The sequence below is a fragment of the Siniperca chuatsi genome, linkage group LG10 (genome assembly GCF_020085105.1).
Source record: "Siniperca chuatsi isolate FFG_IHB_CAS linkage group LG10, ASM2008510v1, whole genome shotgun sequence".
In the NCBI taxonomy this organism is placed as follows: Eukaryota; Metazoa; Chordata; class Actinopteri; order Centrarchiformes; family Sinipercidae; genus Siniperca; species Siniperca chuatsi.
In genome coordinates this window covers 5,841,460-5,867,437 of record NC_058051.1, presented here as the reverse complement: position 1 = coordinate 5,867,437, position 25,978 = coordinate 5,841,460, and the positions used below count along the sequence as shown (strand labels likewise).

At 41.5% G+C, this 25,978-nt stretch overlaps 1 protein-coding gene across 8 annotated transcripts in view; it reads right to left on the bottom strand.

Annotated features, from left to right (window-relative positions):
• agrn (agrin) overlaps window positions 1–25,978 on the bottom strand; it is a 254,683-nt gene that overhangs the window by 157,138 nt on the left and 71,567 nt on the right. The window lies entirely within an intron of this gene.

Here is a 25,978-nt window from a genome sequence, read left to right as displayed (position 1 = left end):
GAGAGAACGGGGAAAAAAGAGAAAACGAGCGAGAATAAAGGCATTGGGGAATAGTACTCGAGTCCTGTCACGGTGGGGAGGGGGGCAGCAACAGCGCAGCAGCAAAACAAAAGAGGGCCACAGTCTTGGGAGATGTCAACCAACTCCTCCATTTGTTTATAGCCTAATCAAAAGAAAGTCTCTTCCACAAGAGCTGGAGAATTTCCACAAAGATTTAATGAGGCACACTGAGAAAAAATAGGCCTGTTGAGGGAGTGAGAGAGCTAAACTTAAATACATTAAAGTCAATCACATTTCAGTCTCTCCAAACAGCCTAACCCACTTGTTTTTGACCGATATGCGCAACCAGTGCAGAAATAAGCCTGAGAAAAGCCACATGCGTTCCACACTAACAAGTCAATATTCAATTAATTAACAATTCCATTTGGACCTTTTTTTTTCTGACTCACTTTCATGACAACTAGGAATAGGTTTCTTTTTTCCCCCTGTGGTAAATAATATGGCAAAAAATGTATTTTTTTGCCCTTTTTAAAAACAATGTTACAATGTTTTAATGAGGTCAGAATAGAGGGGTGGTTACACTGTGTTTTAGCAAGACCTTGCATCAATATCTACTTTGAGCAAACTCAACGGCAGCATGCAGCAGATGCAAGGCGGTATCTATCATCAATTATTTATGGGGTTTTTTCACTCTATCTGTGTCTCCATCTCCATGTCTGCCGTTCAGTCCCCCCACTCTGAGCTTTACACAAGGGTGTGCACAAGCATACACATTGGTAGCGTTGCACACAGTGGATGCATCCACTGAGGAACTGCATGAGTGCACACACAATTGCCTTTTCTGCCTGATAGAAACTAGCACACACACACAGTAAAATGGCTCCTTCCAAATCTACCTACGGGTACAAATAAAGTAATCTGAACCTTCTGTCTTTCTGTGTCTATCTGTTTTCAGCCTACAAGGTTACACAACTTGGACACACACTCACACTACAGTTCACTCTCACACACAGGCACACACACACGTAGGTGATCTTGCTTCCCCCCAAAGCAATTTATCTCTTTGTACAGTGTGTTCATTCCCAGGCCTAACCTGAGCTCTGTGGGGGAGACTCTAATACGAGGGGAGCCACGTTTTCAGACTGCCTGTTGAGGGTCAAGAGTTCACCCCCCCCCATCATCAGCAACCCAGAAGTGCCTACTCCCTTTCTGCTCTTTCCTGACACAATACCCCAGACAGTCCACACCAGCTCTCACATTGCCTAACAAAACCTGATTGATGGACTGACTCAAAAGAAAAAGGAAAGAGCTGCTGTCTTATTTGCTGCCTCTCATTTGTCCCTCTTATGTCTTTATCATCACACTTATTGTCTCAACAAGTGGGAATTTGGGGTGCAGCAAAGGGTTAAAACAATTACAATGCAAAAAAGTACAAAACACAACATCAAAACTTGCGACAATGAATGAAATGCCAAAATCTCCCAGTAGAGGGCACTAGGGAGTCAGCCCAGCACTCTGCTCTGCTGCCACGACCCAAATAAGATCTTCTGTTGACATCAAAGCTCGGCTGCTTTGATCCATTTTTAATGCCACAAGTATCGCACAAGGTTAACATCTCTCTCCGAAGGCTTTGAAATGGCAATTTCCATTAAAGAGCCAAAGGAGCTGCTCTCTTGTTTAATGGTCTGGCAGGAGTAAAAGTTGATATGTGTGTGCACATGCACATGTGTGTGTGCTATTCTTTATGCAGAGGGTGAGAAATTTGTCAAGTTCAATAACTCATTGACAATGATCCTTCAATCAAGATGTGTGTGTGTGTGTGTGTGTGTGTGTGTGAAGCCCAGCACACATCCCATATCTAAATATCTAGATTTCAAAGATTTGAAAGGTAGAAACAGATTTGATTTGATTTGGTGAGTTAAAACAGGTGACACAGCATCATCATGCTTTCCTTGCGGCCAAGCAAAACCCAGTCAGTAGCTGCAGAACTCTCTCCTACAGGCAGCAATCAAAGAACTAAAAATCAAATTTGCATTAACAACATTTTAACTGTGGTGCTGATTCACAGAGAGTAACTTGTCAAAGATGGTAAAGATGACTAAGTACCCAAGGGTGGAATTTCTCAGAAAACTGCTTTTTCTGGTTCAGCACTGATACAAAATTGATACGAATTAATACAAAGTCATTCAACCTGTTTTGATGACATGTATGTATTTTGTTTGATACTTTTTTAAATTACACCATTTTAGCCCAGAAGCGTACCATAAAATGTTGCCACATTACCAGTCAGTCTATAGCCACATTTTCTACCCCTTTTTCTGTGTTGGATCAAGGAGGATTATCCTTTTCACATATTGATGACATGGTGAACCACTTTAATGATATGTGTGCATCTGCTCTAGAAGCTGCTGCACCCCTTACGACCAAATCGGTTTCTAAGACCAATTCTTCTCCGTGGCTAACTGATGACATCTGCTCTGTGAAAAGAGAATGTAGACAAGCAGAGCATAGGTGGAAAACCACAGGACTGCTTGTCCATTATAATCAAATGAAAGACTTGATGATCTTGTTGAATCAAAAGATTTAGGATGCACAGACTATTTATTTCAATAATTTCATCACCACAAACGAACACAATCCTAGGTTTCTTTTTAAATCTATTGACCGCCTGTTAAATAACTTAGCCTCCAGTATGTCCTCACCTTTGGTGGTAGATTGTGAACATTTTTTATCCTTCTTTGTAGACAAAATCAACAGAATAAGATCTTCTATCGTGCCCCCCAGCCCCCCCTTCCCTCATACTGAGCCGTCTCACACCTGTCCCATCCTAATAGATCGGTTTTCCCCCATCTCCTTCAGGGATTTGATTAATACTGTTTCCAACACTGGTTCCTCCATGTGTCCCCTTGACATTGTGCCTCCCAGACTCCTTAAAGACACCATCAGCATAATTGGACCGTCTCTACTTGCTATAATGAACCAGTCACTTGCATCAGGCTATGTCCCTGAATCTTTTTAAATGGCCCCAGTTCACCAAATCACACCTAGATCCTAGCATAACAACAAACTATAGACCTATTTCTAAGCTACCCTTTACATCTACGATTTTACAAAAACTGGTCTGCAACAACAACAACTTCTGGAACAAAATGAAATATTTGATAATACCAATCAGGCTTTTGTCACAAACACAGCACAGAGACTACTCTGCTAAGGGTCACAAATTACATTCTTATACAGACCACAGTGAAGTTGCAATTTTAATTCTCTTAGATTTGTCTGCAGCCTTTGACACTATTGACCACGCTACTCTAATTGATGATGATAATGATGATAATGGGCTGGGATATCTGGTGTAGAACAAAAGCGGTTTTCCTCTCATTTATCCAACCGGAATTTTTTTGTATCCGCTGATGACAAGGTGTCCACCTGTACTCTTTTGACTTGTGGGGTGCCTCAGGGGTCAATTCTAGGACCCATTTTATTTTCATTATATATGCTCCCCTTAGGGCACTTGATCGTCAATTCGGCTGTGTGTTTTATCAATGCTACGCTGATGACACACAACTCTACTTATCCATTAGGCTCGGTGATCTCTCAAATTTAACTACTCTGCACACGTGTCTGGCCGAGATTAGTAACTGGATGTCTCATAATTTTCTTCAACTAAATCACAGTAAAACTGAAGTTCTGGTTTTTGCCCCAGATCATGTCTCTGCTAACATCCTCAAACACCTTGGTTCAATGGCTACAAATACAAAACCTTTTTCCAAAAACCTAGGCGTCATTGTTGACTACCAACTGAAATTTGATAAACATGTCAAGACAAGTTATTCCGTCCTGTTACTTTCACCTGAGGAATATTGCAAAAATATGCCCTCTGTTATCTTTCCAGCAGTTGGAAATGGTTATCCATGCTTTTGTGTCCACTCGCCTAGACTACTCTAATGCTCTGTATTCCTGCCTAAGCCAAGATGCAGTTGCCCAGGTTACAGTTAGTCCAAAACTCTGCAGCTAGATTACTCACCAAGACCTCATATCACTCTCACATCACCCTGGTTCTGATGCCACTACACTGGCTTCTGATTAAATTTAGGATTCAGTTCAAGATCATCCTCCTTATTTATAAGGCTTTGAATAATCTTGCTCCAGAATATATAAGTGAGCTACTAAAGCCTTACACCCCTGCTAGGCCTCTCAAGTCCTCTGAACGAGGCCTGCTAGTTGCACCTCGTTCACGACTGAAAACACGAGGGGACTGTGCGTTCGCTGTCCTGGGTCCCAGGCTGTGGAACAGCCTCCCCCTGGGAGTCAGGTCAGCAAAATCCCTTGAATGTTTTAAGTCACAGCTGAAGACACATCTCTTTTCTAAGTGTTTTTGTGCTTGAGTCATGTACTATATTCTGTTTTATGTGTGTTCTTTTCTTTTAACTTTTTATCCTGTTGTAACCTAGGTTTTGAAAGGAGCTATATAAATAAAATTTTACTTACTTACATTACAGGCTTAGTTTTCCTGCTCTCTGTCTGACTTTGGGTACTTTTTCATGCTCACTATCACAGAACTATCCTGGATCATGACATAAATATAAGTTCTTCAGGTCAATCTTTCATCAAATAATTTGTTTGGGAAAAACTGTATGTAAAGATCTATCGCTAAATGCAACAACAACAGCTTTGTACACAAAAAATCTCAGTTGATGAATACAGCAACACCCCATTAGGATGGATTCTGTCCATTTTTCAAAGCAGGAGCTATCAAAAGCGAAGCTGTTGCCTTCACTAATGGCATTAGAGATCATCCTTTCCTGCTGTCCATTGTAAATGAGGGTTTTAATGATGTTGATGAAAAAAATAAAGTCTGTTAAAATTTAGAACGGATTTAGTAATTGCCTGCATTAAAGCCTGTCTACTAGCCCACTCAACTATTCATGTGCGCCTCATTTCCAAGATAATTCACTGTAATATTTGTCATGTTGTGTTTTTTTTTTCCTGGTGCATGTGTATGTATAGCTAATGAGAAGTCTCCTGCAATGAGCATCTCAAAGCTCAATAAGGAGCTATTGACAGTTATAACCTGGAATGTATTTGAATGGCCCTGCTGCCCCACATTACATCAGTGGAGTGACGCTTCTTATAAGTGTATCTAATTCCACAGTGAGCTATGTATTCAAGGCCACAAATTCTGCTTTCAGGGACATTAGGTCGACATCAGAAGGCCATGTTGAATTCTTCATGTGCATCGAGCCATGCAGCCGGTCTGGTGGAGGGAAGCCCAGACCCTTCACCCAGTGGGCTACGGCGGTGAGATACTAGCAGGTGGGCCAATTGTCTTGCTACGGTGTGAACTCGAATCATCATAAGTCAGACTTCGCTACAGCATCCAACAGATTCCCAGATTTCCCAGTCATCAAGCCTCAGAACTGAGCAGCACTCATCTAGCAACGACGAGGCCAGGGCCTCTCGCAGCTGTGCATGGCTAACAACATTAACCTCTGCTGAACTGGGACTCAAGAAAAAAGAGTGGGAGGTACAAGGACAGATGATGATGAAGGATGAAAACAAGATGCTTCTCTGACTAGTGTTATCATGACAACCAAGCATCAATACTACAACAAATGGATGGGAAAATATTTAATTTTGGACATGTTCAGTACTTGTTTCACAATCAGCATGCTGAAATTACATTTTAGCTTCAGACAGAAACTACAGATGGGAGACAAATTGTAAGGCTAGTTTGGTTAATAGATCCTAGAATTTAAAGGCACTAAAACACTGTGCAGCAGTTTAAAAGACTATGAGGAAGGATTTTCCAACTTGTGTCAAAGTCAAAATTCTGCTTTCATGACAACACTATTTCTGACTCAGTGGATGATGGTACTATTGAGTAGCGTTGATGTAAGTGTGAATGAGAGAGTTCCCACACTGGGTGGGCTCCACACAATGTGACTCACAATGTGATACATCGCCAAGTATCTGGTGTCAGCTTGGGTACACTATAATGCTCAAAGCAGTGAAATCCAGCCCACGGTTGAACATGAATGTTCACAAATCCATGGATCACAGCACTGCTTGAAATCTGGCATTTAGGGACTATTTAGGCATTTAAGCCTGATCTGTGTATGTTGACTTGGTTTAGACTGCTAGCCATTCCTCCAACGGATGCTGTTTAGCCATCCACAGAGGAGTCCCCAGTCAATATGATCCACCTGTCCACACTCAACGTTTCAGGCCACATTAGCCTCTTTGTCCCACTCCATCCCACGCTGCCATGACCTGCTTTTTCAGCCTACTCTGAGCCAGCTCTTAGCCTAGGGCTTCATCCAGGAACTGTCCACTGCTGGACATTCAGTTCTCTATCATGTGGTGAGGATGATATTCCTCGCCTCGGGGCTCATCTGGAGCCAGAAGACGGCAATCTTAGCCTGAGGGCTGATGTTCTCAGGCCTGTTGACGACTGAACCTCCTCCTTCCTTTTCCACTGGTCTTCTAAATGAACAGGAACTCATTCAGGAAGGAGTAACTCGTTATTAGCCAGCTCTGATTTTCTAGCCAGCCCTTCCTGCACATCAACACCCACAACAATAATGATTACAGGATGTAATATGCTCCTCGCTCCACTGCCTTGTCCTGTTTATTCAGGTCTTCAGCACCAACATTTTCCCTTAATAGCCATGTAGGAAATTATTCCAATGGACGGGCACAGAAAGGGAAATAATGACAGAAAGAGAATGAAATGGCAAAAAAATGAAAGAAAAGAGAGCAACCTGGGAGCTTCGCCGCTGTATGCAAAACTAGTGGAGAGTGACACTTCTCCATGTGGCTGGCATATGGAGCCAATTGTGGCAGCAGCAGAGGAAGGCTAGGAGCAGGGAATCAGAGGAGGAGTGGCTGGCTTTTACAGCCTTTACACACGACTGATGGAGATGAAGGATGATACAGATGTCAGTCTCTGGCCAAGTCAGCCATCTGTCATGGGGAACTGGCCAAGTCACACTGGCCCCGTCATGCGGAGGAAGCAGTGTGAGACTCGTGATGACCAGTCATTATGAGCTGGGAGCTGTCTTTTCAACATGGCTGATTCCCAACAGTAGCTAACCTTGCACTGGTGTAGACAGAGGGCAGATAGATGCACAAGCAGGGCTAGGTATGCTAGGTATATGCGTAACATCAATACTTATAGTGTTACTGTCAGAAAAGTGTCAAATATACAAAGTTGCCATTGCTTGTTCATATTCATAGGCTTGTTTACTTATTCTTTGATGAGATATTTCTTGATCTGAAACTTCAGACTATATTTTAATTAGGCTGAATTATTTATTTAACAGTGATACACTGAGCACTTTGGCCTTTTTTTATCAAATAAAAAAAGGTGTTTTCAGACAAAATGCAAAGCTAATTTTCCCCTTGCATGTTTTTGCAATCCATGTTTATTCACCGAAAAAACGCCAGTGTACAGATGTTAGCTGTAGCTAGCAACGTACACACCAACCGTGTGGAGTGTGTCTGTGATTTGCGTTTGTGTGACAACTCAGACTCTGACTGATCTCAAAACCCGGAATTCCAGTTCTTTCACTTAGTTTCCTCTTGACTGTCTTCTTTTTTCTCTTGTCTCTGTACATTTATTAATTGGAGTCATAAAGCCTCAGAATGTGCGCAAATGTTTTGCTCAAGTTCAAAGATTTCCAACTTACACGTACATATCTTCACTTCACAGAGTGAATTTGCATCTATTTATGTCCACCTCTATGACTTTATATGCAACCGCCTCTAATATTCACTTTGTGTTCAGTGTGAATACACCTTAAGGTGCTGAAAGAAGTATTATTTTGGTATCGGTACTGAATCTCAGGTATTGTATTGGCACCGACAAAAGTGTTCAAATGAAACCCATGTGAGGGAACATAGTGGAGTAAGTGAAATAATGCAAGGAGAACTGTGTGGGAGCCCTAATTATCACCATTCAGTAAGTTAACACTAACGTTAAAAAGTCAGCGATACAGGGAAGTGTAATTACAAAAGCTAACAATGCTAAGGCCATGGGGATATGCTGCTGCCCACAGATGTGGAACGATGCCAAGACCGAAAGTGACGAATTCTTTGACATTTTTTGTAAAGGTTTCAGTTATTTAATAAGCAGCATTTCTGAAGCGGAACATTGTCATTATGCACATTGACTTGAACTAGAAATAGTCTATTTTAGATTCCAGCTCCATCAAAGGCCTTGTGATCTACTATAGAGCAAATCCCTTGTGTTCTACATCAATAATCCTGCTTTTCTGAACATATTATTATTGTTGTCTTTACCTTTCTCTAACTATCGCATGACGGATCAACATATATCGCTGTGACATATACATACTGTACACAAGCAGATTTACTTGATTTGCTTTCTGGCATCAGAGCTGACAGTGACAAGCTATTATACACTGGGACAATTTCATTTGCATTTACAGTAATGAACTCGCTCTCTTTCCTTCCACTTCTTTTCTCTTTTTTTCCCTTTTCTCTCGTCCCCTCACTGGCTGCTGGATGCACAGCGAGCTGGATCTTCTCAGATAGAGGGCAGAGAGGGAATATTAATTGGCAAGCAATAGCCCCTTGTTGGGACGCAGCCCATAAATGAAACTGCTATAAATTATTAATATGCCTAATCAGACAGCATGTGCTCAAGTTATTCTCTCAAACATGACAGCTTCTGTGCTATTCCTTTTTTTCCTCTTCGTAAATAATTCTAGTTCCTTTTGGTAAGAGTGCAGTCAGATAAGCCTGTGTGCTGGAAGTAGAAGCCTAATAAAAATATGGTGCCATAATGACGAAATAGCTGTTTTCTGGCTGCGATCGCGGTCAGGAAAATGAATTATCCGCTTAGCACCAGGTATTAAAATGCATCCTGTGTTTGGAGGGTTTTATTCTGATAGAATGAAAACAGATACAGTTCAGGTGTCAATGCACACAAGGTATACTGACTATTAGCAACCAAGTGTGAATGAAATGAGACTGATCCATGAAGAATGGACGGAGGGATTTTATAACAGGAAACAAAAGACATTTGCACATAGATTCAACCAGGAACTGTAGACAAATCAAACAGATTTTAATGTGTATGCCAGCAAAGCGTTTAAATGAGTGCTGAATGATAAGTCAATCAATCAGTTAGTCAATGAACAGAAACAACAATTTTGATAATCGATTAACAAGTCCTGCAAGCTAAATGACAAAATACATTGTCCATGACCTCTTAAACAGCACATAGAAGCGTTTTCGGATATGACACCCCTATTGGCAGGACAACATCATTTGTCTATACCTTCCAAAACAACAAACGTCCTGTTACAACATCAGCTTACTTCCTCTTTTGCTTCCATCAGAATTACTGCAGCCTGAGGCATTTGCTGAAATGACTGATGCTGTCCTTCTTGGGAGGAAAGTCTCTCGATTATGCCATTAAGTTATTGATGTCAATGTAAATTGACTATCTTTGAGTTTTGGACAGAAGAAGAAATTGTAACTAAATTTAACTGGACGACTGGGTATTTTGGCAATTTCCACTATTTTCTGGCATTTTTTAGACTAAATAATGGTCAATTTATCAAAAGAATCAACAGATTAATAGGGCTAGGTATCTCAACTCAATGCTTTTTTTGCTACTTTTTAACCAATTTTAGACAGTTTTGTATTTAGGTTAAGTTAGTATTTTGGCTTCTTTTGTTAAATAAAAACATATTTTTCAGAAAAATCTGTTCACATTTCTCAAAGTAAGATATCGAAAAGAAAAAATCATTTTCTACCTTCAAAGTACCAAAACTCAGGCCCTAATATCGGACAATTTCAAACAATAGATAGCCACAGATAAACTGAACATGAATCAGTAGTTGCAGTCCTAATTTAAACATCAAAGCAAGACACAATCTAGACACAAGATGGATGCCAGCCATTACGACGACCACCATCGTCAGCATTCGGCTGGTGCAGGAAGAGTAAACTGGATTCTCCTGCCCTTCATTGGTCTGTGTTACTGTATCCTGAGCTTTGGGGTTAGCAGGGTCAGTGCTCTCATTGGTAGTTTGTAGTTGGAAGGAAACCCAAGCCAGGAAGGAGGGTCATTACCGGCCGTAGAAAGCAGAGAGTACCCAGTACCCAAAGAACCATCATCAGACTCCACAGCTGGCTGACAGACAACAATATACCCTCCTATAACAATGAGACCAGCTGTCTGACAACCACAAAGCTTTAGCTGCTTCCTTTCCAGTTGCACAATGTTCTGAGCCTCTCAAACACACACAGATTCATACAAGATAAGCACAATGACTTTGCATTCACACACAAGACAGAGGAAAATATAGAGACAGACAGATTTCTTCTTTCAAATGCCACAAGGTGCTGCAGGGTTAAAATAAATGGTCTGCTAAAAAATTGCAAGAAAAAAGTACAAGAGGTGGAAACCAAATGGTTCAATGGAAGTTTTATAATTCCCTCTTCAAAAAATGAGCAGGAAAAAAGGCCTGACAAGTAGCTGCACAGAGATTTCTGCAAGAGCCCGTTTAAAGGACTTACTGATGTTTCATGACCTCCCTCTGTTCACAGCTAAGAAGCCATTTACCTCACTGGAAACCCCAGCTTCAAACTCCTGCTTTGACAAACATCCTGCCTGCTAAAGTGTCCTTTTGCAAAACTCTAAATCGCATCCAGCTCCTGAGTGCTGTCCTGTGGCTAAGCCTGACCTCTGACCTCCATTTTTAAGGAGACAGGAGAAAATTCTCCAGCAAGATCAATAAAGTATCTTTATTTCTGATGCTGGGTCACAGCAGAAAAACCTCAATCTTCACTGGTGATTGGCCTCAATTTCATCTTCTAACTAGCGTCGACAAAGGTGGAGGTATAGTGCATCCTCAAAGAGCAAAGCAGATTTTTAAAACATTACATAAATTCACGTTGTCTAAGTTTGGACTGAAAAAGGGGGTGCTTTATCATTAGTACAGCAATCAAAGGTATCTATCAATTACATGATCAATCTTTACAATGTAAAGTTTGAGATTTGGTTAACACTGGGTCCTCACATCAAGAAGGTGCATGGTTTAACCAAAAGAAAATCTAGTGTGAATCAATAGAAAAGGGAAAATATGCACTTCTTTGGACCCCTGACAAGACCTGTATGTATGTGTATGGAATTCTACATATCCTTTTCTCATGGTCCTCCCTCTTCATCTTCATCAGCTTGTGCAGCCAAGACTCAGTCATGGTGGGAGCTGTGTGTGCTGATGTGTCAACTCGTCTGTCATCCAGAAGTGGCGGGGGTGGAGTCAGGGGGAGGCAGGGGAGGGCAGTGGACCTGGTTTTTGCGAGCAAACGCATGACAATGATGAGCTTGGCATGTCGCCGAGGCAACAAGCGGCCTCATCCATTATTCATCTGGGTAACAAACTGATAAACGAGGTAAATGAAGAGGAACAACGGCAGCGAAAATCATGCCGACGGACCGAAAGAGACATTTAGAAGCCGGCGGCACCAGCGGCATCCCGAGGCGCATATTAATCTGCGAGGTAAACAACAAGGTCTGGACACAGGGTCAAAGCAAAACAGCTTTGCAGCTCTCATCCTTGAGACGAGAAACGTGGAGCAATTCCGCAGCTTTGGAAAATGTTTCGTCTCCCAAAAAAAAAAAAAAAACTGTGCTCAATCAGACCGAAGATATACAGGTGTTACAGAATTTGCATCTCTGCAGAATCCATACATGTATAGTGGGTACTTCTTACATTGTCAATCATCCACCTACCATGAGCACCCAGCACCTTCCACATCAGGCCCCTCGCCACTTTCCACCATCAGAAAACAAACTACCAATCCCTTTGCAGCACAAGTTAAAGTCCCAAACAGTTGCATCAGTCTACCAGCACAGGTACAGAGAGCAAAAATCCCGGTCTCAAATGTCATGACAAATTCATACAACATGATCTGTACGAGACAGCAGGGGGATGAATTATTGCCCTGTTGCTACGGTAACACCTCGTATGCACAAAACACCATGCCATGGTTTGAAAAATGGTGATTTGTGAGATTTCATTTCGAAAACCATTCTGTCTGGGGGGGGGGGTTAAAAGAGAGAAAAAGATTGACAGTGAAAGAGTGAGAGAGAAAAAGAGACTCAGATACAGTGAGAAAAAAGCGAGAGGAAAGAAGAAAGAACGATGCGAGGCTTGACTCGCAGCAATTTGCAGCAGTGCTTTAGACAATTTGGGTCACTTCTGTCACTGTATTTCTATAAGGCGAGCAGAAACACCTCATCTGCCATTCATTTCATTTCCATTCCAACACCTGCAAGTCATTTGCATTCTGTCTGTTTTACCTCTCCCTTTCATTTTTCCGCATACCACTACATTTCCTGAATGATAACATACTGGCAATTTCTACACTGGCATAGCACAGGCCAGGACACAACACCGCCTGAATCCAAAACAGGGGGGAAATGGTGATCCTTTTTCCAATCTTGTCTTTCTTCCTCTTTCTTCATCCCTCCACTCCAAGTCCCAGTCCTCCTCTCAGGTTTCCACCGACAATCCCCCCCAACCTCTTGATCAAATACAGATCTTTGCCACCTGACCCTTATGAGCCCTTGCAGGGCCAGGTGACTCCCCGGAGACCCAAGGCCGGATCATATGTCTCGCCTCTCCACAGCAACAAATGAACCAGGCACTCAATAGCTCGCCTGATTGCCTTCCATGAGATCTATGCCATCATTCCTAATAGCGGAGCACCACAGAGCCACAGCTCTTTCTTATATGGGCATTACTGGCACATTATACCATAGGAAGCAGGCAGCTGTGCAGATCCAGGTTTCATCAAGTTAAATTAAAAAAAAATCACATCTAGTTAGAATGAAATATAGGCCCACTTTTTCCCACTAGAAATGAATGTGAAAATGAAAACAACTGTAGTCTAAGGGAGAGTGGCTCTGCTTGTCTGGGCTGATCCCTCATGAGAAATACAACACAGCAAGAAAAACAGTCTGAAGACCTCAAAAAGAGAATTGTAGGCTTACAGGCTGAAGAACTTTAAATGCTATGAATTTAGATATTCACAATACATCCATATTCATGAGATATTTAAGCAGCACTATGCAATTATTACATACTGGTAGCCCCAAAATGTCAGAGAGATGAAACTGTTTTTGGAATTTTGAGGATTAAAAACCTGTACACAGCACTTCATGTTTACCGATCAGGCCGGTCAGTGAAGCTTTATACCAAAGGGTACCAAAGGGATAAGAGAGAAAATAAGGATCCAACACAGGCAGGTCCTGCTTTCTTAAGATGGAGCACTTGCCCACTGCTGTTTGTGAGACAGGATTTCACTATAGTGGTAATCCTTGAATTTCTTTTTCTTTCTTTTATCTTTCCATTTTGTAGATTGCAGTCATTTCTGTAGTTCCAACAGTGATGTCCTTTTCCTTGTCTGTTTCAATGATGTTCTTTTCTTTGTCTGTTCAGCCTTGGTGGCTATTACTGCTAATGCTAACCATGCACTGCTTCTATTATTACCACAAAAACCAAAAGCATCAAACTCCTGTGCATCCAATTCTTCCCCTGAAATATTTACCAAACACCAACTATTTCAAATATATAGTAAATAAATATAGTAAATAAAAAAGCCTTTAGGCAGAATAATTACTGTGTCCAAGGGAGCAGCAAAACATTCATTTATGTTTATTAACATGTTTTGTCAATGTTAATGATTATGATTTTACATTTCAATAGGCAGCAACTGATGATTATTTTCATTATCAACTAATCTGTTGATTATTTTTATTTTGATTAATCAGTTAACCATGTAGTCTGGAAAATGCCACAAAATAGTAAAGCACAAACATTACAATTTCCAAGGTGACAAACTGCTTGTTTTGTCTGACTAACAGTCCCAAACCCAGAGATATTCAATTCACAATCTATAGCAGGGACAACAGCAAATCCTCATATTTATTAATGGAATTGTTCAACATTTTGGGAAATATGCTTATTCACTCACTTCCAAGAGTTAGATGTTGTTAGTTGTTAGAGGATCGATAATACTTTAGTGTCTCTACTGTACATATGAAGCTATAGTCTTGTCGTCATCATGTGGTTGCCAGGCAACCAGTGGAGACTCAAGAAATACTCCTGCACATAGCCCCCCATAAAACCACAACTTGTTGTGTTTACACTTTGTATTTTGCACGGATTAAACAAACAAAATAAAACATGTTAATTAGTAATCTTTAGAGGTACTGGTAGGTGGATTTTGTTACCCTTTTACAGATCTAGGTTAGGTGTTTCCCCGTTTCAAGTGCTTATGCTAAGCTAACCAGCTGCTGGCTGTAGCTTTATATTTACAGACAAGGTAATCCTACCTCAAAGTCCACTTGCCTTTTTTGAGCTTTCAACCGCATCTCAACATTTCCATCAGCTGATGATCTCATCTCCCGGTATTCAGATTATGAGATGTGGTTGAAAGATTTTGAAAAAGCTAGTAAGTGGACCTTGAGCTAAGATTAGTTCAAGAATGTACTTTCACACTTGACTTAAATGATTGATGATCTACACAGTTGTTGATTAATTTTCTTTGCCAAACAGCTACTTAAACCACTAATCATTTCAGCACTACAATGTATCTTTCCCTTTGCACAGGTTTCCAAATGTGAAAGCACACTTCCATTTGGGGTAATTTACGTTTTCTGCATTGCAGCCCGACTTTCTGATTTCAGCTGATTAGACAGGTGTATTTTTTGTTACAATCATGCATTGAGCAGCTTTAAGATGTTTTTAACATGAGCACACACCCTGGGAGCCCTGTGTGTGTGTGCTGTGGGGCTGTGGCTGTCCTGTGATTGAGAATCTAGGGCAAACCCCTTAAGTGGAGAGATGGGGAGAGGGAGAGGGATCATCAGAGCCATTACTGCATGATAAATGATTTGCTAGCTGGTGAGTTGCCCTGAGGGAGACGGTAGTGTGTGTGTGTGTGTGTGTGTGTGCATGTGCGTGTGTTTGTGTGTTTGGGGAAGGGGGTTAAACCTGTGGTTTACTTCTATCAAGATCCCAGTCACCCACGGCCTGCTAATGCAGTCTGCTTCATTACAAGGGGAAAGGGGGGTCGAAGGTACAGCCATACACACACACAAAACTGAACTAACTGTTGAACTCAACTATGCACACTTTCTATCACAGACAGGTACACACAATCAAACTTCTTCACACACACACTTTCGCACACTAGCTCTCACATACACTCTGCAGGCAATCACACTTCAGGGGGAAAAGGAGCTGGAGCCAGGACCGAGCTCAGAGGAGGCAAATTAGTGCAGAGTTGAAAGAGCAGAGTGGTAGACAGAGAGAGAGAGGGAGAGATTGGGGAGGGGTTAGAGCCGCCTATGCTGGTGGAACAGACCGGCTGCTTCAACCGGGGGAGACGAAATGTGAGTTTTGAAGTTGGGGGGAGAGAAAGAGAGAGAGATACTAAAAAGATTCAGGTGCAGTAAGAAAAAAAGAGGGATTAGATCATAAGAGCTTGAAAAGGGTGAAACAGAGAGAGACAGGAGAAAACACGGGGGAGCTGGATTGACAGCAAGGAGTTGAAAGGGTGAGCGTAAGGGAGAGACATCGAGAGGGTAATGGCTGGTGGAAGAGGTGCAAGCAGCTCTTGCCAAGATTGAGGAAGAACCAGAGAGGGAAAAGAGGGAGAGAAATTGAGCAGCATAACCCTCAAGACCCCGCTGTCTGCAGGGGAGAGTGGTGTGTGTGTAGGTTGATGTGTGCATGTGTGTGTCTACATTGTTGTACGGTGCACGCTGCGCTGGCAGGTCTGAGAGTTGGTGTCAGGCTCCTTTGGCTTTTCCGTGGTTGAGACTGGGAGGGAGGGATTTCTGCTGCGATAACCCCCAGGGGAGTTCTTCTTGCTCGAGTAAGACAGCCTGCCTGCCTAGCCTGCCGGCTCCAACCTCTGGATGAGGCCCAGGAAGTGAGATGCAGCTGGATGAGCTCTGGCTCTGAGTCTGAGAACCACATCACCAGCCAATATACATCCTGAGATGATATGCTAACATACAGGTGGAGGTATGAAGAAACTGAATGCATTCATTACGTGCAAAGTAGTTGTTTTCTTTAAGATCTTCAGATGTTCATTTTGCACTTGGGGGTTTGGATAATTTTGATGGTCATTTTTCAGTATTTTTCAATTTTTCTGACATTTTGTAGGCAAATGGATGGATGGATTAATCAAACCTAAAAACTGACAGATCAACTGAAATATTCATTAGCTGCAGCACTAATGGAACTCATGTCTAAGAACTAACATGGTAATGATTGTTGATATTCAAATGTTAAAAATCTTTATTTGTTTTTCTTCTGATGAACAATTATCATGCAGCACATTAAAATTCAACTGCCAAGTCCAGTTATCCAGCCTAAAACTTAGTTGCCTGGTATTGTACTGACCTTTTCCAGCATTACTTCCCCTTTTCTTCCACAACTGTGTGTTGCCAAGGCTGGAGTATTAACAATGATCCGTGGCTTTGGTGCAAAGAAAGCACTAGGAACCATGACCACAAATTGCTCATCTACAGTAGTCCTAGCTCAAGTGAATGTGCCTGTAGACACACTGCTTGTAAAAATGCCATGGACTGTCATCCAGATTTTGCAGGAAGTACAAACAATTCGGATTGGGATTTTCTAGGTACTAATACTAGCTGTATGATAATATATGACTTTGTGTTAATCATTAGTTCAAAGAAGGTACTAGTTTGAAAGCTTCAAACAATACGAAACACTATGTGTCATGTCGTACTATATATGTGTATTATACAGTGGAATAGACGGAGCTATGCAACTCCAATATAACACAGCCTGAAAAGCCTAGATGTCTGACCTTGACTCAAAGCAGGATTTGGCTTCAAAGCCCAAATAGCTGATGATGCAAGACATAACTTAGAGTAAGCTTGATCATCCCTTCAGCAGAGTTTATCTTTGCTCAGTCCCATATCCCCAGGTCAATAATGTTGACTCATCGACCACCTTCCTCTGTTGTCGATAAAGCACACTGTAGCCTTTTAGCTTCTGCTTTGGTTCTGTAAAGAAGAAACAAAGAAAATGACCCCGAAGGTCTGATCAAGACCCAGGAAAACAGAGGGCGATGTTAATGATAAAGCCCCATTCACAGGGCTGAACATTGTGTATTTTCTTGTGGCAGTTTTCCTTCTAAAACTCACAAATATGGCGTTGGCATTTACCCAGAAGGATAAGATTTGAAGGGGGCTTAACAAGGCGATGATTTGTAGATGGAAGGATCGAGACTGCTGCCGGGGTAAAGAAAGAGAATGATTTGGGCGCTCTTGCCCTTTAAAATTGTTCTTTTTCTCTAGTGATTCTAGCTTTGCTCTTTCCTAACATAGCTCTCCATCTTATCGATCAGCACATCAGCTGCCTAATAGACAGGTAGTGCTCAACGCTGAGCGGGAAGGCTTGAGGTGATAGAGTCATGGAAACAGTCCAGAATATTGAAATGAGCAATTAAAGCAGTCCTTCTTGGAAGACGCACAGCAAAGTACAGCCTGAGAGTACACAGGCCTCTCTGGGAGGGGGGAAGGGGAAAGATTGTTGTCTCCCTGAGACTGAGGGGCACACAAAATAATTCACCTGGAAATCAATTTCCATCACATCTATTACAGACCACCGATGGACCGAGAAACAAAGAGAAAGAGAGAGACAGACCACGAGAGACTCTCATTTCCCCTTTTTATCCTTGTTGTATTTTTCTTCCCTCTTTCACTGCCCAAACCATTTCCACAGCAGAGTGCACTGGCCACAAAAAGACATCTGCAGTCGATCATGATAACAGTCTGCATCTCTCCCATTTGTTTCCCTAAGAACCACTGAGCTGCATGAGTAAAAGCTACAGCTGCTGCATCTTCGTGGAATGCTTTCTGCATTAAATCATGACACAAGGAGTTAAAAGTTGTGAAGACAAACTTAGGTGTTTTTGGAGTGCAGCTGCTGATATATTCATGCCAATGTCTTTAAAGACACAATAAGATTTAGAAAAATGCATCCATTTCATTAGACAAATTGCAAACTTAGGCTCTAATGAAGAAGAGAATCCTATCTTTATACTGACACAGGATATTTCCCAGAGATTATTCTTGTTAGGAGACAAAAGGCTTGGATATAGCATTTAGACCTTCATTTAAAAATCAAATTCTCATCTGAAACCCAAACTGATGAGATTCAAAAAGCCATTTGAAAATTATAGCTGTTGGCAAAGAGGAGACAGCTAATACCAAAAGTGGACAATGCTGTTTTCTTTTTCTCCAAAATAAAATGCAGGTCATAAAAGCTATCCCCCTTGTTTAACAGAAGTGGAGTGGTTGATTGAAGGGAGAGAGAACAAAGAGCATCAGGTTTGCCACTTGTCTAAAACCTAAAGAGCTCCTCTTATTTTAACAAGAGCACAGCCCACCGTCCCTCATTCGCCATTCAAACCACCAATTTCTCTAGTTTGCCCCTGCCAAGTCCTCATTATCAACCAAAGAAAACAGAGCTGTTGTGCCTGAGTGTGTGTATGTATGGAGAGGGGAACAGCTAGATGGGAGCAGAGGATATGAAGCAGAGGGAGGAGAGGTGATGGGTGTGACTGAAGGGGGGCTGTCTGCCTTTGTAGGTCAGCTTAAATGTTTAATGCTTTATGCTGATGAGCTGATGCTCTAACTGTCTCTCTGGTTCTCGGAAAGATGCACTCTGAGCTCTGTCAATCCCCGCCGCCGCTCACACAAACACGATTCCCACATATTTGCAGGCGTAAGCCACCCGCTCCAGAGCCCCTGCTTATATTCTCTCCGACCTCTCGGCACGCCAATTAAGCAGGTATGTGACAAGACGGCCAAAAGTGCCAATTAGGCCAATTTACCTCTGCTACATGTCCCCTTACACCCGCCTCCCCATCATTTTCCCAGCAGCAGCTCCCACCTTCCTCTCCCCACTGGCTCTTAATGGATTTCCATGCCACTATCTCTCTTCCAGCACTCCCATTTACCCCAGTTACATCATGAAAGTGAGTCCAAATAATGTAACTTTAATAGGCCCACTTTAACATTCAGTCCAAAAGCAGAGATAGACGTTTCTGCTTTGAGCACAAATAATTATTTAGCCTGGAGTACACATCATAATTGAAAGGGTCTGATAACAATGCTGCCTTGTTACATGCACTACATTAAGAAACATGGAGATGGATTAGTGTTACACAACGGGGGGGGGGGGACTCAATTCAGTTTACAAGGTTTACCAAAGAGGCCCCATAATGGCCTGTTTATCTTATCAATTAGGGAACCATAATCTTTTTTGAAATGAGAAATGTGGCTTGCCACAGGGCACAATCACCTCATAAATAAGGTACGTCCTAAATCCCCAAACCAATTTATTCAATTTACCATACAATGGATTATAGCTTAATTTTAGTGATAATGGGAGTAGACTCTTGAGGAAATTAAAATGGAGAACTTGAAATTTCATGAGTCGTTTCCAAATTACCCCCAAGGATGGTAGAGAATCAGGTGGAGGAATTATTTAAACGACACACAGTTGTCTCTCAGACAAATGCTGTTTAGTTTTGGAAATAGAGTGAAAGCCAAAGGGCACCATTTGCCATTTTTTTCCATTTGATCAACAATGATTTCAAACACTGGTGCAGTTCTGGACGCATTATTTTCAACACGTAGTCATTAAGGATTCAGTGGAAGCATGGCCATTAATGGCTTTTAGATGCTGCCTCCCACACCCTACTTGATGGGGCATGCTTTCCATTAAAGTGAAAGTATTTTGGATGTTTACAGTTCGATCATAAAGCCCCATATGTTGCGTAGTTATTTCCCCGGCTCTGTCGCAAACAAGCCTCCTTGCTGTTACAGCGTGGGGCGACAACGTTGCGTGAAAGCCAACGTGTCAAAATCTAAATTCATCACTGTCAATGATGGTAATTGGTACTGAAAAAGGGAAGAAAAGCACGCTCTGTGCTACTGGGGTGATTAAAGACATCACTCACACATGAGCATGCAAAGTCTGTTACTTGAGGCAGCTTCTTTTCTTGCTTAGGTTTTAAATGTAGTCATATCTTATTGTTCGGATGTCAAGAAGATCCCTTACATCCCCTGTTAACACAGCACGCAGTGTGCACAGAGAGTTGGACCATGTTTTGGTGCTGAATGGTGTTTGTGGAGGTTTAGCAACATGACGAGGCCTCCAGCACTCTTGGTGTAACAAACAAGACAAAACTGGGTCCTCTACACTGGGTGTGGCCTGGATTCACAGAAAGCTTCCAGTGGGTCAGCGCCTAAGGAGTGAATCTGGATAGTATGGATAGATGGCTGTATTGGGGACAGCAGAGTGGTTCCAGGGGGAGTCAGGGGCAGCAATGGGAAGCTGAAGGATTGAAAGAGGTAAAGCAGATGGATATATGGGGGGAAGGGAGGACACTTTGATATAGAAGATCTGGGTTATTGCTTGATGAAAAAAATATCAGAATCTATTTCAGAATATGCTGGCAGACACAGCCAAAATGAGGACAAAAAATGCATGTGCATATGTAACCTATATATGTAACCCTCATATATACAGTATGTGCATCATTCCCTGCATTTACTGTATATCATAATCAGATTTTCTAAACTCTAAAATATCAATATTGGCTTAGAAAATCCAGTATCGCTTGGGATCTAATTCACATTTCCCCCACTACACTGATGACATTCTATACCTGCAACACACAGTATGTCCAAAGATTTAGACCGAAAGTCATTTCCATGTGGAAAAACATTTTTAGCCCATGTGAGCTGAGAGTAACCCTGTGCACAACACTTTCAGGCCCCCTATCCAAATTCACAGCTGACACCATCGCTTTTAACTCCCATTATTCTTCAGTGCAGGTCCATGAATGCAACACCACAGCCACACATCAGGGGCAGGCCTGCTAATGGAGACCTCCCATGTCTCTCCCATGAGGCCGTCTGTCCTGAGTAGGAAATGGGGGGTGACGGGGGGGCATTAGAGAGGCAGGAGGGTGTGGGTGTGAGGGTGGGTAAGAATTCTGGGCCATGGACTCAGAAGCTGGCCTCTCAATCTGGAGGGTGGGGTGTGGAGAGGCTACACACACACCAGCTGGGACATCCCCCATTTACCTACTTAGCAAGCCCCTGGGCACGTACATACACACACACCCTTATCCCTTCACTGCAGCCCTCTGCATATACAGTAAGTGCGATCATGGGTGAGAGATTATATTACTATAACCTAGATATTCTAACCCCCCATGACCTACTGGGTTACGGATGGAGCCCTTGGCAACACAATAACCCCAGCAGCACACCATACAGTCGAGGCAGACTTTGCACTGGCTACTCAGTCACTAGAATGACAAGAGCTGATGCAACAGCAGCTCAAATGACAAATTAAATATGAATGTGCATGAACCACCGCCCTCCTTTCAGAGTTTCCCTCCCGGTTTTCTTCCTTTTAATGATCGGGGTGTATATGATGCCCATAATATTTCTGGTTCAAATCCATCTTACAGCCTCCCGCCCTCTCATTCCTCATTCCTGTCACTCTTGGCTCTGTTTTTCTTTCTAAAGAGCAGATGCACCATAAAAAAAACATCATTAAACTAAAATACCTCTGTGACAGCACATTTTGCCTGAGTTGCGGCTGTTTTTCATGTAAAAAGAATGTATTCAAATGATAATGTCCGCAGCCTGCTGTGATTCTATTATGTGATGCCCTGATGAGTGTGACCCCAGACAGGAAGAGAAGGAGGGCAGCTTAAGGGCTGCGCGCAGGTTTGGACTCTCCAGACCCATGGATTGAGGGGGAGGAGGAGGTGATCAGCTGGTGGAGCCACCTCCCTATACTCAGTATTGGAGCACTTGCACCCCCTAGTGTACTTACTGGTCCTAGCAGCTTGACGCTGCAAGTTAAAAGACTCCAGCATGCAGCTCCCTCTCCTATTGACACAGAGTTAAAAAAAACACCTGAGTTTAAGGTGAAACACAAAAACAAACCTCTTATGAAATCAGTACTGAATATGTTTATGTCGAATGAAGGACGTATAAACTATTACTCCATGGTTGATGGTGGTAAAGTAACTATGTGATCCTCTATTGAGCCACGTTAAGAAAAATGGAGGTCAGTGTCAGCTACAGAACAGCATTCGGGGTATTGCATAAGCAGGGCTTGAACCTGGGTTGTCAAATCAAAAAAGAGTATACTTTAGTAATCCAAATTGTTATTGCATGTCTGCAGAAAGAGAGATGATGGACACATGGATGCTCCCAGGGGTGAGAAACAGAAGTGCTCTCTCTTAACATTAAAAGAGAAAAGACAAAAAAAAAAAAAGCAGCGCAAGAACAAGCATATTCTGGGAAACATAGACATACACACACAAACACACACACACACACACACACACACACACACACACACACAGAGCAACACAGTTATTTCCAAATGTTATCTGTTTCCATTTTCCTCTTCTTCTTCTTCATACTGTATCATGTTTCATTTATCAGCAACCTTCAGACAAAAACAGATGTGTTTCAGATGCCCAGGACAACAAACAATAGATGGGTTAAGTGGTTCTAGTATGGAGAGAGAACTGGGCACTTGCAACTACCTATGAACTGATGTTGTGACCTACAGCAAAAAAAATCAGAAACACTGCAAATTCCCTTTAGAATATCCTGAGAGCAAAGGCTAACAGTGCACAACAAGCAGGCAGGAGACAGCATGAGACACCCAACACCAATTCACTTACATTTATCTATCTTTTTCTTATTACAGTAATACAGATGTTACAGTAACAGGTAAGGTAGCAGTACATTGAAATAGCAAACACTTACTTTGTACTGTGCAGCAAGCAGCCATGAGATGGCAGCAGATGCAAAGAGTAGCCTCATTCTGTTCAGTCACACTATCAGTGCCAGGAATAAGAACTACCGATGAAACCCTTCACAGGTGGGGGAAGACACTCTTAATCATTCTATAGACCTCCACCTCCTTCCCTACATCAGCATGTCTAATGAAGTAATAAATAAAAAGGTGGGAAACCAATAAAGTTCATCAACTGAGTGCAATTGTCAATACTGTATGTGCTGTAAACTAAATCCATGACATTTTAAGAAAATTGTCAATATTACAATAGATTTTTTCCCTCAAAAGACCACATATTTTGGGGTGATATCAACTGTAGATCTGCAATATTCATCAAGATATATTCAGTCAGGGTAAATGAAATCTATTATAGAAATAAGAAATATGGTGCGAGTTTAGTATCCACTACATCTCTGATCATTACTTATACTTGTAGCATATGTAGTGAGCTGTTTTTGAACAGTTTTTTGTTGTTAACTTGCAGTGGAATTCCTATTGTTGTCACATCAGAGCTTCTTGGAAACTTAATGAAAGCAGCTATAGACTAGACATGCGCTGATACCACAGTGGAGTCAGTTATCAAGCTGATAACCAAAGTTAAAGCCACTACAAAATGGAGAATTTCTCAAATATTTAAGTCCAGTGAGGCAAATCTGATGTTCTTAGTCTGCATTAATCAGAAAAAGTAAGGTATTGGCACAATATAGTTAGTTAGTTAAGTACTTTCAGGGTAAAAGAGGAACTGCAATGCACCGAAACATTTTACACATATGTCTGGGAAACAGAAGCTGGCAGAGGACCCATTAAATATTCCACACACTTTCCCATGTGCCTTTGAGCCACTTGGAGAGACTACCTCTTGCAGGTGTGGTGCTCTGCAGTGCTGTTTACAGCATTTACAGCAGACCAAGGCAGAAACCAGACGGAAGCAATACTACACAATGCAGGAATATGCCCGACTAATGAGCTTTACCATGACACAAAGTTCAATGGAGCCTTGAAGATAAGAGTTTGCATATGGGTCAGAAATCACAGTAGAGGAGAGGACAGTAAATACAGCTGAGGTGCTGCCTGTGTCTGGCTATAGCAGGAAAGGGTGACGTGGAGCAAAGTGGAGGATAGTGTTCAGGCCTGCAGGGGAAAAGGGTGGCTTGGATCACTGCAAGGACCCTTGGTCATGTTCCAACCAAGTCAGTTAAGTTACAGCACTATGTGCGTACGTGTGTGCGCATGAGTGTCTGTGTGTGAGAGAGAAAGAGAGAGAATGAGAGAGAGAGAGAGAGAGAAAGAGAGTGATTCCTTCTCAATAAGTAAGAGAAGACGGAGTTAACAGTAACAGCCAAGCAGACAGACTCCAGGCGGTTTTTGAAGCTGCCAAAAAGAATATGTGCAACTCAATAAACGTGCCTCTGGGCAACAATAATCTTACACAAGTTGTAGCAAATCGAAGCTGTTAATCAGGAGACGTACACTTAAAATACTTTAGTTCAAGAGACACTTAAAGTCCAACTAAAATATACTCTCAGATTAGTATAAAACTACTAAAACTGATTTACATTTTGAAAACTTGAAAGGGATGGTAATGTATATCCTCATAAAAAAGATACCAATCAGCTGTGACAGCCATTATAAGTGCTATTATTGGTGAATGTTTTTTTGTTTTTGTCCACAGAATACAGGAAATTCTAAATTGCCAATAATAATAAAATGTCACATAATAACGATATGCAATTTTAAAAGCTCCAAGGTTACTGCAGTTTTATTGTCATGCAATTTCATTTCAATTTGTGTATGTTTAAACTTATTTTTATTTTTATTTTATTTTTTTTTTTAATTTTCAGTGATTTGTATGGGTATTGTGTTACGTGTATACCTTTTTGAAATTGTAGTCATAAAAATGAAAACCCCTTCTAATAGCTTGTTAGCTATCTTTTTGTTTTGTTTTGTTGTCACAGCTATGCAACATAATTCTGGCCTGTTAAGATTACGTGAATGGAGCATCTTTTATGGTCCTGCGAGTGTCTATCAACAGTTGTATTATGTTATACATTGCTTCCTAACATTACTGACAACATTTGAGAACCCCTTGCAGGTTGTTAGGCACTGTTTCTATTTGTTAAAGTGCTGGGAGAATAGGAGTTGTCACGGTACTAAACATATGCTGCTGAGAGCATTTGCTCTCTATACACAGCTCACTTTCTTATACACACACACACACACACATTTGGAAATAAACACTCCTGTGTGCACATACGCCTATGGAAATAAACAGTCATATGCACTCTTCTGGAAATACATATATGAGCATGCCAGCATGCAAGAACTTACACGTAAACCTCTGAGGCCCAGACACCCTCAAATGGATTCAACACATGATAAACTTGATATTTACTGACAAGTATAAACCCCAAAGGAAAGGCAAAGGGGAAAAAACGGTTGCCCAACAGTTACAGACATGAATAAGCTTTAAGCATTTTCTATTTAAGAATTAAATTCAGTTTGCCGAGACTTAAAATTTGATTCACTACAGTAAAGATTTTGCCATTTTTTTGTCAACTTATGTTGCTATCCACACTATCCTTATCACAACATCCATATATGTTTGTTGTTTGTTGTCCGAGTCTGATTTCCAGATAAAATACTTTAAGAATGCAAAGTGTTTGGCAGCCAAATCACAAATCTTGGATGTATTGGGTGTCTTGAAATGCACCACCAAGAAAGAGCTCTCAAAACAGTCTCTGTATTTCCAATGTTAACATAGCTTTGACAATACAAATAAACCAGACTGAAAGTTCACTGACTGATTTTCATGTAATTTTGTATGTATTCATGTATTTACTGTAATTTTCATGACATACTGACATGTACTGAAACCAACGGCTTGCCTGCAAGGTAGGAAATCTTTCTGTAACTCAGAGCATTCTGGGGGAAATATTCTACAATAATGTCAAGTATATAATTAAAAAACCAGTATGATCCTTGAAAATCCAGTCTATTTTGTGAGCATGTCAGCTCATTAGCCTCTTATCTGAGGAAGGGCTGATAAC